We start from the raw sequence: 17,930 nt of genomic DNA on the forward strand, positions 1-17,930 counted from the left end.
GCCAGGTAGCAAAAGTTTTCAATAAACATAGATAATGCCCTATCAGGGTCATTCTCGAGGCAGATGTCAGTCCAGTGAATTTCTTTTACGTCATTAATATACTTATCTGCATTGAAATTTTTGTAATGTGCCTTCTTTGGGGTAACTAACTGATATCGCAAAAAAAAACCCAAAAAAACAACAACATTCTGTTCATCTGGATATTGTGTTTTTGGTGGGAAAAATATTTAATCACTCCTCCAAGTTACTTCCTCTGTGTCAGCTGACTCCAGGTTTCCCCAAACCTGCAATTATCAGGGCATCGCAGTGTGGAGAGACGGAAGAGGTGACCCAACCGCAGGACTCATGGGTTGCTGAAGGTTGAGGATGATGTTTATTATATAGGCAGGATGAACAGAACATGACTGACTGACTGACTGAAAAACACATGTGGAATCAATGATGACAAGATGAACTGAGAGAGAAACTAAGGACTTAAATACACAAGAGTGATAATGATGAGAGATGTGAGAACACAGCTGAACTGAATCTGACTAATCACACACAAGGAGTGGAACAGGGAACATAAACGAACTGAAAACACTGAGTCAACCCAGGAACCCTGACCCTGACAGCAATTTTGGGGGGGATTTCATTACCTGGATGATTAAGCATGCATTTTAACTAACTCATATTACTTGTAAATGGGTAAAGGGGTTTTAAGTTCAATTCTGGATTTAACAATGGAGCTAATGAAGTGAAACCTCACTCAATTTGATTTTATTTATATGCCACCACAACAGTCAGCTTGAAGCACTTTATGAGCAATTGTGGCTCAAGAAATGGTAGCCATCTGCCATAGGGTTGGGAGAGGAAGAGGGACAAAAAACATGATGTGGAAGAGAGGCAGATATGAAAATAACTATGACTGAATGCAAAGCAGTCTACATAGAGAGTGAAAAGTTGTGAATGAAAAAGCAACATTGGAAAGCCCCCCAACAGCCTAGGCCTATTGCAGAGTAGCTACATGTGGGTACATGTTCACCTGATCAATCCCTAACTATAAGCTTTATCAAAAGAAAAGTTTTAAGCCTAAACTTAAAGAGAGTGTCTTTTCTCCCAAATCCAAACTGGAAGCTCATTCCACAGAAGAGGGGCCTGAGAGCTGAAGGCTCCCATTCTACTTTTTAATAGCCTAGGAACCAAAAGTAAACCAGCAGTCTCAGAGCAAAGTGCTCTATTCAGGGGCTAGTGCACTAAGATGTCTTTAAGAAAAGATGGGGCATAATTTATTTTTGACCCTACATGAGAGTAGAAGGATTTTAAATATGATTCTGGATATACCAGCGAGCCAATAAAGAAAAGCCAATATAGGATAAATATGCCCTCTCTTTCTGTTCCCTATCATTACTCTCACTGCAGCATTTTGGATTATGGATTTTTAGGGAGATTTTAGGAAAACCTAATAATAGAAAATTCCAATAGTCTAGCCTAGAAGTAATAAACGTATGAACTAGTTACTATGAGCATCACACTAATACAGGATGTTTCTAATTTTAGAAATATTGTGCAAATGCAATAAAGCAGTTGTACATATTTGTTTAATATGTGCACCGAAGGACATATCCTGCTCAAACAGGCCAAGGTTATGTCATCTAAAGTGAGTATCTGATTAGACACCATGTTGTTAAGATTTTTAGGACAGATTACAATAAAATCAGTTTTATCTGAATCTAGAGGGAGGAAAATATAGGTCATCCAGGCCTTTATGTCTTTAACACACATGTAAAAGACAAAGTAATTGGTGAGTGTCATCTGGCTTCATGGATAGATAAAGCTCTATATCATCTGCATAGCAATGAAAATGTATGTTTTGCCTTCTTATATTACTGGCTAAAGGAAGCATGTACGATGTAAATGGAATTTGTGCTGGCCTCTGCCTGCACTCACATGAAGTTATTTTTCTTTCTTTCAGCCAATTTATTATTCAGTATGACTTGCTCGTAACAGTGGGTTTGTGACAAGGAGAATTTTCACCCTAAGCATGTTAATATGGCGTTATTTTTGTGCCACTATTCTGAGTACACGTAAAAAAAAATTGAGCGCACGTAAAGAGAATTTGCAGGTGCAAGTGTTGCATTTTGAGGAGAAATTTATTTTGAGCGAAGAAAAGCTAAATTTGAGTGAACAAAATTCATTGCTGCGTGCAAAAAAATTATTTCAGTGTTTGCTATTATCCATATACACACACACACACACACAATAGCAGCCCCTCTCGCTCAGTTTTTACATTTGCGCTTGCTTGCAATGAATGAATGCTTAGGGTTATGGTTAGCCTAACCCTGGACTTCATTTTTACCTGCTGGTTTTGGGGTCCTGTATTATCATTCCTGACATCATCACAGATTACAAAGACATATAAAAATGCAAAAATCTTTTTAAAAAATTAAATTCACAATAAATCCAATCAATTACTCATTTCTGTTTATTGAAAATGTAATCATTTAGAATGACCATTCACTAGTACATTTATTAGTTGATGTATCTCTTTCTCAGTGTGTCTCATGGCTCGACATGAAAAAAGACCACAAGATGAATTGAAAAATCCAAATGAGGGACTTGAGTAGAATTTCTAGAATACATAGTAATAGTGCACTCAGCTCATAAACTATAAAGGAAATACAGGGTTCCCAGTTTTAGGAAATACAGAAAAAAAATCCTTGTATACCAGTATCATTTTCTAAATGTTCTGCTACCTTTAAATAAAGGTAGCAGAACTTGAACATAGTTTTAAAGACAAAAGACATTGTATAAAAGTGTGACCACGTGAAAGTTTGACCTTATTTAACCACGACGAAGAGCTCAAAGGTCCAAAATAGTGAGATATTTGGTATCCCCCAGCTATAATTCCTATGTCTTTTTATGTTGTAAATACAAACAATGGCAGTAAGAAACATTGTTTTAAATAGCTCTATATAGCATTATTCTCATTTGACCTTTTAAATCTTTATACAGTACTTTCTTTATGTTGACAATACATACAACACTTGTAACAATCATAGTTTCTAAGTTATAAGGCTTTTTTTTTTTTTTTTCAAATGTTGACCAAGATATCATTAAGTTGACATTGAAGACCTTGTTGGATGTAGTCCAAATTTTATTGAATTGTTAACATGATCCCACTCTACACGCTTCAAAGTTAAATCAAGGTTCACTCAAAAGTTTTCAAGCTATCATAATTACAGGCAGAATGACACACACACATGCAAATGCTACTAAAAACATAACTTACTGCAAGATTGATAAGAATGTAAAGAAATTATTTGTTTCATTCTGGTTGCACAAATACAGTGAACTTAATTTTATTGGTACAATTTTCTAAGAGTCTCAAATTAATAAACTATAACGTGCATGCCAATAATAGTTTTTAAAACTATGTTGACATCTTAAGAAAATATAAAAATGAAGCAATAGTTCAATAGTATAACTTCTAGAACCCAACACAGGGGAACTGTATAAATAATTGATGAACCACTTAATCATCACACGATCAGCTAATTATCAACACATTTCTGTTTTGAGTCTAAATCCCTTTAGAGAAAAACAAACTGCTATAACCCCTTGTGAAATGTTGTTGTTGTTGTTAACTGCTGCTGTCAGAATAAAAACATGACAACAGATTAAATTTCACACATGTGGGATTAAATTTCATCAACAAAAAAACACATAGCTTAATAAGGCAAAACAGCTGATTAGAACTGATACACTGAAGGAAAAATTAAGAAAATGTTGCTTATTAATTCCATGACTGATAGATAAGACATGTTGCCATGGTAACCTAGCCTACTTGCTAGAAATGTTTTCTTTAACAAAAGAAGGCTCAACCCTCCTGAACCAGCTGATGGACACTCACCTTTCTTTATATTTGTATTCATTATTAAAGCAAATGTTGGAACACATTAATTTGCAGAAGTTTATGTTTGTAGAAACTGAAGTCCCAGATAGATGTTAAGCTGTTATTCTATTTAACATTTGCATTTTAACAATAAAAAAGTCATCAGTGTAAGGATACAGACAGTGACTATTGGAAAATCATAATTATGATCTCTAAATAAAATTTATCAGCTACATCCTTCTAACTCTATGACTCTGTCGATAGTAAGTCAGGTTGTCAGCCAGCTCCCCTGCAATGAAGCATTTGCTATGTGTTAATCTAGTTATAAGCTAAAACACAACGTGATCAGTCATTCATCATGTTGTCAGACAGATGTCACAGAATCTTGTTGGAGTGAACATGTGGCCAAAATAATTCTAAACAGGATGAAATGTAGTCCAAAGTGCTTTTTAAATGCAGGCTACAAACAGTCTGAATGTGTTCTAAATGCTGAAATATTAATGTTGAAATCATCATTAAATGATCCTGGGCAACATTTTAAAAGTTACAAAATTAAGGTACCAGAGGCCTTGATGTTACTAAAGCTTCAATTAATCAACTGGTTTTCTTACTACAGTGGACTAGTTACACGTTAATAGTTAAACAATGTATTCTGCATAGAAGAATTACTGAGTGTCATGATAATAAGTTCCAAGTGCTGGGAGACAAAATTGATAGAGCATATACTGCTTGCTTAGTTCCTTATCATTACATTAAAGCTCAGTTCCTATCTTGTTCTTTAGTAGAATCATGTGGTGTTAGTTAGAAACCCCAACAGATTTTTTCCTGTGTAAGTGACAGAGGACATGATATCTTAGTGCAAGGAAAAATTTGTCATCTCTGAGGCCATAAATGAGAGGACTCAGGCATCTAGGAGTAAGACTAAACATTATATAGTTGAAGTACCGTACATTAACATACAACATGAAATCAATCTGAAGGACAGCAGCTTCAATGAATGGGCACCACAGCTGGATGAGACATAGCAACAGCTGGAAAGCATGAAGAGCCACTGTTCTGAGCCCTTTATGTGTTGACTTTTTGTTCTCTCCTGATGCAGCTTTGGCCACTTTCATTATTTGAATATAAGAGAAAACAATGATAATGCACATAATCAAGAAGTAAAACTGACTTATAGCTGACCTGAGATGACCCTGCCAACTACGTAAAATGAACATCTCCACAGAGCAAACCCGGTACTGTGTGAAGAAGCTTAAGGATACAGATGCAAAGAAGACAGACAGAATCAAAATACAGGGCACAGAGCTGAGGCCGTAAATGATGAGGATGCAATGCGGAGCGCTGCGTGTGGAGCAAAGCTCTCCATGACGCAGGGGCATACAAATGGCCACATAGCGTTCCAGGGTCATTGCTGTCAAAGTAAATGGTGTGACAAAGTTACACACGGATGACACTGCAAACATAATAAGGCACAATGACACCTGTATAGATAAACGAAAATAGCTCAAGATCAGCAACAAATCTGTCAGAATTAAAATGAGACAATCAGACAGTAATGTGACAGCAAATAAGATGTAGCGCATAGTTCTGTAAAAGGTGTCCTTCATAAAAAAGGTTATGATCAACATAGTGTTGATGCAAAGGAAAACTCCTACCAAAACCTGAACAATGATGACTTGGCCATTGAGTTGTTGCATTGAGGATTCAACACCAATGAATGAGCTGTTGTCAACCATACGTTTAAAAACACTTTTTTCTGCCTCTGAAGACAGAGAGCCATCCAGGAATAATTTATCTTTGTCTAAAGTGCCCCATTTAGAAACATTCATAACATCTGCAAATAGTAAAATTCACTCTAAAAAGCACACATATGCACATCTGCTGTATTGTCATTATAAATCAAACAGACTGAGAGACATAAAGGTAGTTGCCAAACCATTCAACCACAAAACTGCTTTATGCTGAGCTCTGTCTTTAGATAGGGTTATTTGTGCATGTCACTCCGAAGTAAATATTCCCACAATGTCATTACCACAGCACACATCTGTTACTGCTAATCCCTGTTGGATTCAATACTGTAAATGATGGGGAAAGTTCATGTTCAACTCGGGAATTGTGGCTTCTGTTATGTTTTTCGTCTGGTACCTAAAATATTTCCTTCCAGAGTAAGTCTCTGTTTAAATATGTGGCCATTGTTTCTGAGTTTAGGTCCAATACTATGACCTCACTTTTGTCCAAATTATAAGGTTTTAGCTGTGCCTGTCTGTATTTTAATTTGTACACATTCAACACACTAAAGTGATTACTCTCCTTTCATCTCAGACAACACTGTCATAAAGCTTCATGCCATTTTTCAGCATAGATAGATAGATAGATAGATAGATAGATAGAAGAAGGAACACGAGAAGCTGGAGAAATACCAAGGGCTCACAGAAGAGCTCGAGAGGATGTGGAGGGTGAAGGTAACGGTGGTCCCCGTGGTAATCGGAGCACTAGGTGCGGTGACTCCCAAGCTAGGCGAGTGGCTCCAGCAGATCCCGGGAACAACATCGGAGATCTCTGTCCAGAAGAGCGCAGTCCTGGGAACAGCTAAGATACTGCGCAGGACCCTCAAGCTCCCAGGCCTCTGGTAGAGGACCCGAGCTTGAAGGATAAACCGCCCGCAGGGGCGTGCTGGGTGTTTGTTTTTTGTTCTTTTAGTTTTTTTATATATATATATATATATATATATATATATATATATATATATATATATATACACACACACACACACACACACACACACACACACACACACACACACACACACACACACTGTGTGTCAAAAAAGTATTTAGTCAGCCACCGATTGTGCAAGTTCCCCCACTTAAAATGATGACAGAGGTCAGTAATTTGCACCAGAGGTACACTTCAACTGTGAGAGACAGAATGTGAAAAAAAAATCCATGAATCCACATGGTAGGATTTGTAAAGAATTTATTCGTAAATTAGGGTGGAAAATAAGTATTTGGTCACCTCAAACAAGGAAAATCTCTGGCTCTCACAGACCTGTAACGTCTTCTGTAAGAAGCTTTTCTGTCCCCCACTCGTTACCTGTATGAATGGCACCTGTTTGAACTCATCATCTGTATAAAAGACACCTGTCCACAGCCTCAAACAGTCAGACTCCAAACGCCGCCATGGCCAAGACCAAAGAGCTTTTGAAGGACACCAGGAAAAGTATTGTAGACCTGCACCAGACTGGGAAGAGTGAATCTACAATAGGCAAGCAGCTTGGTGTGAAAAAATCAACTGTGGGAGCAATCATCAGAAAATGGAAGACATACAAGACCACTGATAATCTCCCTCGATCCTGGGCTCCACGCAAGATCTCATCCCGTGGGGTCAAAATGATCATGAGAACGGTGAGCAAAGATCCCAGAACCACACGGGGGGACCTGGTGAATGACCTGCAGAGAGCTGGGACCAAAGTAACAAAGGTCACCATCAGTAACACACTACAACGGCAGGGAATCAAATCCCGCAGTGCCAGACGTGTTCCGCTGCTGAAGCCAGTGCATGTCCAGGCCCGTCTGAAGTTTGCCAGAGAGCACATGGATGATACAGCAGAGGATTGGGAGAATGTCATGTGGTCAGATGAAACCAAAGTAGAACTTTTTGGTATAAACTCAACTCGTCGTGTTTGGAGGAAGAAGAATACTGAGTTGCATCCCAAGAACACCATACCTACTGTGAAGCATGGGGGTGGAAACATCATGCTATGGGGCTGTTTTTCTGTCAAGGGGACAGGACGACTGATCCGTGTTAAGGACAGAATGAATGGGGCCATGTATCGTGAGATTTTGAGCCAAAACCTCCTTCCATCAGTGAGTGGTTCCCCAGCTGCACCAAGGCCGATCAGCAAGCACTCCAGCGGGTGGTGAAAGAAGCTGGCAGAATTATTGGAACAAGTCTGCCAGAGATCAGTAATATCTTCCCCACTCGCTGTCTGAGGAGGGTGCACAGTATCCTGCGGGACCAACATCACCCTGCGCGCCACCTTTTCCATCTGCTGCCCTCAGGGAGAAGGTACAGGTCTATACAGGCCAGAACATCCAGACTGGCCAACAGCCTGTATCCACAGGCTGTGAGGCTCCTGAACTCTCTGCCCCCCTCTCACGGACAATAACCATATCCAACTTCTTAATAGCAATGAACTGGTCTGCATTGGTGCATCATATCTTTATTCTCTTCCCCCTCCTGCCCCCCCCCCCCTCTTTCTTAAATAGATAACTATCATATCTGATATCATATCTCACAGTACAATAATATTGAATGGGTTGCATTGTTGTATTTTGTCATGTTTCTCAGGTCTTTGTCTGAATTTCTACGAACATTATTGCTAAGGATTGTCTTATTGCATTGGAGTCACACTGGGTTAAATATGTACACTTGGGTTTTAAGGGGTATTTATTATTTTCTTCTTTTTTTGGGGTTGTATGGAAGCCCCAAACGCAATTTCATTGTTCTTGACAATGACAATAAATAAATAAATACTAAAATACTAAATACTAAACTTTGAAGATGAAACGAGGCTGGGTCTTCCAACATGACAATGATCCAAAACACACCGCCCGGGCAACAAAGGAGTGGCTCCGTAAGAAGCATTTGAAAGTCCTGGAGTGGCCTAGCCAGTCTCCAGACCTCAACCCCATAGAAAATCTTTGGCGGGAGTTGAAAGTCCGTGTTGCTCGGCGACAGCCCCAAAACATCACTGCTCTCGAGAAGAGCTGCATGGAGGAATGGGCCAAAATACCAGCTACTGTGTGTGCAAACCTGGTAAAGACCTATAGTAAACGTTTGACCTCTGTTATTGCCAACAAAGGTTATGTTACAAAGTATTGAGTTGTATTTTTGTTATTGACCAAATACTTATTTTCCACCCTGATTTACGAATAAATTCTTTACAAATCCTACCATGTGGATTCATGGATTTTTTTCTTCACATTCTGTCTCTCACAGTTGAAGTGTACCTCTGGTGCAAATTACTGACCTCTGTCATCATTTTAAGTGGGGGAACTTGCACAATCGGTGGCTGACTAAATACTTTTTTGCCCCACTGTGTGTGTGTATATATATATATATATATATATATATATATATATCCCCAGAAGGTACCTCTCCAGCTTTTATTGTCATGGCAAGCGTTGCATAAAGACAGCAATAATTGTCAGTACAATTTAAAAGGAGCGCTTCAGGCTGCCTTCAGGCTCTGTGGATGTTGAGTTCGCAGTCTGGAGATCCATATCCTTTCATATCTCTTCCTCTGGCCCTCCGTCCACGTCACACAGGTTTGAAGTCCCATTATGCTCAGATGTTGTAATGTGTGTGTTTGAAAATGCAATACTAACGGGGTGCCCAGTCTGTTCCTCTCAATGCTATAGATATGTTGTTTTAACCTCTCCAACAAAGTTTGACCTGTTTCACCCACATAGAGTAGACGGCATTTTTCGCACCAGATGCAATAAATGATATTCCTCATATTAAGGGTCATTCTCTGCAGAATGGGTGCCCCTATTTTTCCATGAGGATTGTACACAAAACAGTCTCAGCTTAAAGGCCCAATGGTCGGGTTTCGCTGATCTTATTCGCCTCATCTGTTCTGGTAATGTGGCCCTGACAAGCATGTCTCTTAGTTTCTTATTTCTCCTATGGGCTGAGTTTACTAGTGATGGGTCGTTCGCGAACGAAATGGCTCTTAGAGCCGACTCTTTGACGTGAACGACGCGAGCCGGCTCCTTATCGCGAGCCGTCACGTGGGTTTTTTTTTTTTTTTTTCTTTCTCTCAGCCTCTCTCTCGCACTTTTTTTCCGCTTCACTCTGCACGCGAGCCTTGTGCTTTACGCTGGGCAGAGGGGGGAGGGGCGGTAGTTACACTCAGTAGCACAGGAACAGAGCCAGAGAGAGAGAAAGAGAGGCAGGGACAACAACATTAGAAAGGTATAGTAATCATCCACAACTATTTTCGGTTGCAGATGATAAAGGATTGAGAAAGTTTATTCATGCAGGTCCATATGACAGAGAATATGCATGTTCTTTTTGTTTTCATATTATAATTTATATTTAATTGTGTTGTGGTTTGCAGTGTTTTGTGTTCTTTTCACTTTAAATTTGTGAAAGGAAAAAGCTGAAAATTTAAATAGTTAAAACTTGAAATGTGAATAGTTGATTTTTGTATTATATGATTTATTTATTACATTTTATGTGGAGTGAATAAATAAAAGTATATTTACGGTGGCCCCTAGAGACAAAGCACATACAAACTTCAAATCACGTACGAACTCTGAAGCATGTACAAACTCCAAAACACGTAAAAACACGTACAAACTCCAAAACACGTAAAAACTCCAAAACACGTAAAAACACGTACAAACTCCGAAGCACGTAAAAACTCAGAAGCATATAAAAACTCAGAAGCACATAAAAACTCAAAACACGTACAAAAGACAACAGAAGTGCTCCAGGATGCTGGGCGCAGTGTTGAGCCTTTGTTATCTTGTGGCTACACAAGCCAGCAAGTACCAACGACCGGATTTGGTGTGTGGTAGTAACAGGTAAATGAACTTTTTTTTAAATTATTTGAATATATATATGAGTGCCTGTGTATAAATACACAAACAATACACACATGCTTTCAATTGTGTAATTTAAGTGATCTAGTAGCTCTGCTTTGGAAGTTCAGTTCATGCTAGAAATGTGTTTTGGAGTTTGTACGTGTTTTGTCTCTAGGGGCCACCGCATATATTTATATATAAACATATATAAATAAAACCACTTGTTTTTACGTTAGTAATTCTTTTTGTGCATAATTTTATATTATTGTTAATAATAAATTAATTAAAGCAACAAAACAACCTGAAGAGCCGGTTCGGAGCCGAAAGAGCCGGCTCTTTTTAGTGAGCCGAACCGAAAGAGCCGGATCCCTAAAAAGAGCCGGAAATCCCATCACTAGAGATTACTCTACAGTTTTGGAATTGTGTCAAACCGGAGGTGTGTTTCTTAAAGTTTGTTTTGAGTTGATGATGCAATGGTAGGTAGGAGTGCGAGTAAGTGGTTACCAGTGGCATAAGTCTGTTCGGTTCCCCCAGTTGTACCTGATTTTGAGTCCGATTTCCCCCTGAATCATTTGAGACTTCACCTATATTCATTATGTTAGGATTGAGTCCTGCAAGTGTGCTACTTTTAATTGCTCTGAGAAACCTACTAGAGTAAGCCTCTTTCTGAGGCTCCGGAATAATACACTAATTGAGTCCTGAAGATCTGACTCCTTTGAGGATATTCTATAGAATCTGATGATTTGCGATTTTATGATGCCCTTGAAGGTGTGTTTAGGATGATAGCTACTCTTGTGTAGAAGAGCATGACAGTCTGTAGGTTTAAAGTAAACCTTAGTAGAAATTTTTTTTCAGATTTTGGTCCAATTGTTCCAAGAACACTGTCGTGTCCAGGAAGTTCACCTGTACCGGATGCATTTCATATTTGACTTTGATAGAGGGGTGGTGATTGTTGAGGATGTCAATAAATTCAGTGAATTTTTTCTCACCATGGGACCATAGGAAGGGGCATATCTGTGCCCCATAGCTGTACCCTGAACCTGTAAGTACTGTCTCCCTGCAAATTCAAAGTCATTGCATCTTAAACAGATTTCCAACAACTGCAAAAGTTCTTCATCCGGTCTCTTAGGGTCCGGATGCTGTTCCAAAATGTTTTTTATTGTTCTTCGGCCTAATTCTGTATTGATATTCGTGTAGAGACTTTCAATATCAATTGTGAACAATTGCGTATTTATCGGTAATCGTATTGGTTTAATAAGTTCCAAAAAGTGATATGTATCTTTCAGATAGCTAGGATGTTGAAGAAAATATAATCTGATCAAACATTATTCAGCTTTAAATATTGTTCAGCTTTAAAGTTACTGTGCAACTGTGTAATAAAAATGTGCTCACGACTTTGGCCTTGAGAGCGATAAGAAGCGATCGCCTCATCCTGCAGGTGCAAGATATCTGCAAGCGAAGAGACTAGAACACCCAAGGCCGCTTTCCTTTTATGGAGTTGTTTTTCTGCTAATGCAGCACTTTCCTCACAACCCCCTCCTGTAAGTTTTAGAGAATATATACCCATCCTCACAGCAAATATTAGGAATCTCCTGATGTGAGCTGTGTTGAGAGGTTGTCTCTGTCTCAATAAAAGTTCACTGATTCCCCATCTGCAGCAGGTGTCCGGTTGTCTTCATTCTCCGCCAGCCTGGTTAAGTCAATTCCTCCTTAACATCTAAAAGAACCTATTTAATGAAGGAAGACGGGTTCACTTTGTGTTTAATATTATTCTATTGCTGTTGTTGTTTTTTTTATATCCTTCAATTGGCGTCACGAACAGGATGCGCTCCAGGTCAACTGGAACGGATGGGAGGAAATCGGCCGTGGTCTGAGTGAACGGAGTTTGGACAAAAGCTGTGTGCACACAAAAACAAGGTAAGCAGACCTTTTATTTCTGCTATATTGAACATTATAAAAATACTTAGTGTCCAAACTCCTAGTAATTCATAACCAAAATTGTCTGGCTTACTTAAGGCTTGTTGAGAATCAGACAAGTGAATAAGAGATAAGTGAATAAGAAATAAGTGAATAAGTGAATAAAGATAAGAGTGAACTGAGGTCTGACCACGGTTGCAGCCGACGGGTTGCTCTCCGGTGTCGGATAAATACCTCAGTGCAGGTCTGGGACCTTGAAAGGGTTTATTAGTAACGCCTTTCTAAACAAATTAAAAGGTTAAAGGCCTTGAGAATATTTTTTAGTAATATTCTCTAAACTACAGAAGGGTTAGGAAGGCCCAGAGGACTTTATTAGAAAAGATCCTCTAAAACTTAAAAAGGAGAAGTACTGGTTGGAGTCCAAAGGAGGGGTCCCTTTGATCAATAGGAGAAAACGGATCTCTTCTTAAAACCCCGATGATTTTAGTGTTTTAAATGTTTTGATGTTCTGTTTGATATTGGACACACATAAATACACGCTGAATGCTTGCTGTGGAACACTGGGCAGGACAGTTTGGTTCTCCGTTGTTCACAGATTACACAATTAAAGGAACTAGGTTCCTCTTTTGGTTAAAATAATACACCACACATAGAATTTTTTACACATTTATTACATACATAAGGAGGGTAATGAGTGACTGCAGGTAATGTATGAAGTGTGAATGAGACGTGTGAACAAGGTGACAACCAACTAGCACCCCTATCAGGAAGCTCTAGGCAAGGTTACCCGCCAGACTCCGGTTTGGTAGAAGCCTGGTAACACCTGAAGGGATATTTCAGTGCTGACTCACCTTTAAAGCAGCGCCCCAGCTGTTAGTGCCTAACAGAGGCAGAAACCCAGCTGGCCCAAATTCTCCTTTAAAATCAATAAATAGAACATAAATTACCGGTGTGTGTAAATAAGTTGTATAAATCTGTTAGATCTGAAACTCCTGCTAAAAAACTTCCTCTCTACAACTCTTTTCTCTTCTCTCCCTCTTTCTCTCAGTTGGGATTCTGTGTGTGTATGTGTGCTGGAGAAATAAAAAAAAAAAAAGGAAAAGGGTCTCTCTCTCTGTCTCTGTGAGAGGAAAAAGGTGGGGGCCGAGTGAGCCCGCGGGGCCGAGCGGGTCCGCGGGAGCGAGCGTGTATGCTGTATGAGGAAGAAGGGAGTGAGAGGGAGCGAGTGAAAAGAGTAATCGAGTATTTGGTGATTTTTTATTATTTCAGAGGCACTGGGTAAGAGTTTTGACTTTAGCTGTGAGAGTTGTGAAAAGAGCAGGTTTTTCTTTTGTTGTAGACGGTGAGTAATCGGTGTTTTTCTGCCTATTGTGCTGCGTGGAAGACACAGAAGTGTAGAAATGTTTGTGGTTTATCTTTGTTTGACGTTTTATATAGAGTTGGTTGATTCAGGGTGATTTCTCCCGTTTAAGGGAGGAGTTGCATTGTGGTTATGTTAAAGCTTTGCTGTAGGGGTATGTGTGTGATTTTGTGCTGGCTTCGCATGTTTAAATGGATGCATAGAAGTTTGTCAGTGAGAAATTGTTATGGTGGGGTTTTAAAGTTAGTAAAGAGTCAAACAACGCCCACTGTTTTAAAAAGGCCCAAAACATCATAAAAGACACCTCACATCCTGGCCACTCCCTGTTCGAACTGTTGCCCTAAGGCAGACGGTACAGGGCAATCAGAGCAAGGACTAATAGACTCAAACACAGCTGTTATCCAACTGCAATAACACATCTGAATACTAGAAAAATGTCCACCATGCCACTCTTGTGTTAATCTATGCACGGTCTGAAGCATGACGGTGGGAATACTTAGTATTTTAAGTATTCTATCTATTTTATTGATTGAATTTTATTGTTTTTTTATATTTGATATTACTAGGGATGATGCAATGATCGGGGACCATTCTTAATGTCGTCGGTCTCATGACAATGACAATAAAGTTTTTGATTTTGATTCTGATTCTGAAATACACCCTCCTCAAGAGTTCAATGATTTAGGCAGTTATGTTTATACAAATACTAAATGTATGTTTAGTGTCTTCATACAGGTGTTTTTTCTTAACCTGGAAGCCTGAGTACGGCAGCAGAAGACAGGCCAAGCTTTGGCTAAAATTCACGGCTGGACACCAGAGTTGTCCTCACCCCTCCCGGTAAAACAAAAAAGAGAGAATGTAGTTTGAGGCGGGTTTTTCTCGCTGAACTGCTCTGGGTGCTGTGTCCCTGAATCTCACCAGTGTTAACCTCTGGCGGAAGACATGGAGAAAAGGAAAAGATGTTCCTGGTAAATCACTGAAACAAATAAAACCACACACAACCAGAGAAAGATATGAGAAGGGTGAGGAACAGACACATGTGCGTGTTAGAGAAATGCCTCGTTTGAGAAAAAGTTAAAGTAACCCATATACAGACGCACCCATACATGCAATGAAGAAACAGCTTACATACATGTGCACGTACATGCAAGGTTAAAGTAGCGACACTTAACATACACCTGTTTTTAAATGATATAGTTTATACATTACTGACAATTAAACGCTTTGGGTTGCAGGACAACAACGTAACGTCAAAAGACAAAGACACTGGTCTGAGGATTAAGTGAGGACACGACAAATTTAGTGGTTAAAAGGGTCGACTTGGGACATGTTTTTGTTGATCGTTTAAGACAAATGACTACTGAATGATAGGAAATTCCTTTTTAGGTTTCTAAACAGGATCTTAAGAATTTTAACACGTACCTGTGTTGTCCTGTCAACTTGAGGGGTTATGAGTTGATTATATGGTGAAAAAAAAAAAAAAACAAAAACAAAAAAGGGGGGAGACGAGATCTCGTTGTTTCTCCCCTCTCGGGATAACACAGCCAACACAGCACAGCCAACACAACATCATTTTCCTGTTCGCCTGTTTTGTTTTGTTTTTGTTTTTTCTGAAGGGCCGAAGCTGACCTGGACTCCTACCCTCCCCTCTACCATCGTTGCCCTCTCCGCGACCATCTTTGACCCTTTGACCCCTGAAGGCCACAGCAGCTGGACTCACAACAACAACTTGAGGATGTCAACAGTGCTGCAAAAGAGTGATCTCATGCAGCAGAGACGGAGAGCACTAAACCTAAAGCCCGTTTCACTACACGGGGGAAATTCCCAGGCTGCGTCAGCTGACAGAGCTGTGACGAGACGCGCATTAAGCCCGGAGGAAAAGGGACGGTGAGCAGAAGGATGCTGACCTCTGAGAAGAGCCGAACAGCAGAGCTGCAGAAGGCCGTGGACCATACAGAAGCAAAAGGGTCAAGGTACAAGGAGAAGATGCAGGCAGCTGCAACAACGGATGAAAACAGACCCAAAGAGGAGGGGAGGACCCTAGGCCATGCGTCAGGCCGCTGGTTTACCTAAACTACAGAACAGGAAGGTGATGAACACAAACATATACCAACACACGAACACACACTTCTGCATGCGCCTACTTAGAATGAAGGGAAACACACACATGAACACTTATGCACTTGTTGAGGGAGTAAAAACTGATACATACCCATGCACTAAAATCAAAATGTTGATTTAATTTACTAAGAAGTGACACACAATGCTCCAGCTGCTGCAATGAAGAATGCTTTACTGACAAAGGCTCAATGCTGCACACAACAAAGTCAAATACAGAATTTGCTATAATAATAAGCCCAGAGGGCATTTGTGTGGTCTGGGGAGCAGAGTCCGGAGCGGTTTGGTTATGAAAATGATGCCCGTGCGAGATATCTGGGGCTTAAGGCCTCGACTTAATTGTTTACTCTACACTAAAAAGAAAAGAAAACACTCTGAGCAGTGGTGCAGAGTGAAAACGAGGAATTAACAGTGTGAGTTTTATTTCAGAGCGCCACGTCATTGTGATGGAGATTTAATAAAGGAGGAACACACGGACAAAGAAGAAGAGAAGGGGGGGCAGCCCTTGAACGCGATTGCCTGAGGCATTAAAGTTCTGTACTAAATTCTGGTTTCCAGTGTGAGAAAAGTCACGCAGTGCCAGTAGTAGAGCTAGGTTGAGTGATGATTCTAAATTACTGTAAGTAAATCATCGTACACCGTTCAAGTTTCATGATAACGGGGATCTAGACTTTGTTGAACCCTAGGCAATTTGAACAGGTAAAAGTCGAGTGACCAAGTAGCAGTTGAATAAAAGTCATTGAATAAGTGTTGAAATAAACTGGCAGAATTAAGAGAATTAAAACATTTCAAGAGCTCAAATTACTTAATGGTTCAATTTTGTTTCACGAACGCAAAACATATAGGTTTAGGAATATGAAAAGGTTGAGGTGGTGTTGATTTGACTCTGTGTAGGTTTAGGTTGGTATTTTTATTGATGGGAAGAATATTCAGTGACAAGTCCTAAGACCCGGGCGTCTGCATTTTGTTTTTGTTATTTTTCATTTTATTTTGTTTTATATTTACTGATTTTTGTTTGTGAATCTTTTCTTTAAGCAGATCTGCACATCGGAAATTACAAGCATTACACGTCGGCGAGAAAATTGTTGTAAGTGAGTTTCTCCGCATTGAAATGGGTCCTGGAGGAAACACTTGTGGGGACAATTAGAAACGAGAGTCCCTGTTTAAAAAAGGATTCAGCGAGGTAATCCAAACTCAAGTTCTTGTTTCTTTTTGAGATGACGTCATTTTGCTGAGTGTGGAAACTAGATGCGACGACAGGTTTCACTATCAGCAAAGAACGGATGAATGGATGAAAGACTGGGAATAAAAACAAACGGACTGACTGGTAAAAGATGACAAGACTTGACCATGACTCAAGGTTAACCACCTCCACCTAGATAGGATAAAAGGGTGGATGAATTTATGTGGGTTTCTTTTACAGGAGTAGAAGGATGACAAAATATTCGAGGATGAGTGAACCTGTAAATGCCATTTTTGTGTCTTGTGTTGCTTACAGAGGTAACTGCGCAGCGTTACCATTTACATTTTCTTCCCTACAGGGTTACAGTTTTAATGTTTTTCTATTACAGGATTTCTGGGCGGATGTGTGAAGAAACGGTGTTTATGGGTTAGGAGTTGGGGATGCTATTACACTGTATTCTGGTGAGAGTGTTGGGGGAGACACACCCTGTCTTGAAAACTGTGATTCTTTTACAGGAAATGTTTTATAGCACCTATGGAATGAGGATGCCTGACTACGGTCAATGTGCTGCTAATGTTTGCTTTGCTTTGGTGAGAGGGGTGCAGTAGAAAACAGACAAGTGACATGAAAACAAGTAATAATAACAAATAACAAATTTGGGGACAGTTTGACCTAGAGCCCACTAACTGGCCATTAGGGGCTCTCTCTCTCTCTCTCTCTCTCTCTCGCTCTCTCTCTCTCTCTCTCTCTCTCTCTCTCTCTCTCTCTTGGAATAACATTGCCCAAAGGGTGAATAAAGCAAATTGTGGCAATAATAGTGATTTAATGATTGGAGAAACCTGAACATGATACTTGTCTGTTGAGCTGAATCGTTTATTACTCTTA

General features: G+C 39.7%; 1 pseudogene; it reads right to left on the bottom strand.

Annotated features, from left to right (window-relative positions):
- Positions 1-4,671: 4,671 nt before the first annotated feature.
- Positions 4,672-5,610, bottom strand: LOC146560061 (odorant receptor 131-2 pseudogene; annotated as a pseudogene).
- Between the last annotated feature and the right edge of the window lie 12,320 nt (positions 5,611-17,930).

The sequence above is a fragment of the Mchenga conophoros genome, linkage group LG14, assembly GCF_057382185.1.
Source record: "Mchenga conophoros isolate Kocher_MC1m ecotype Shallow Benthic linkage group LG14, M_conophoros_male_GT1.1, whole genome shotgun sequence".
Lineage (NCBI taxonomy): Eukaryota > Metazoa > Chordata > Actinopteri > Cichliformes > Cichlidae > Mchenga > Mchenga conophoros.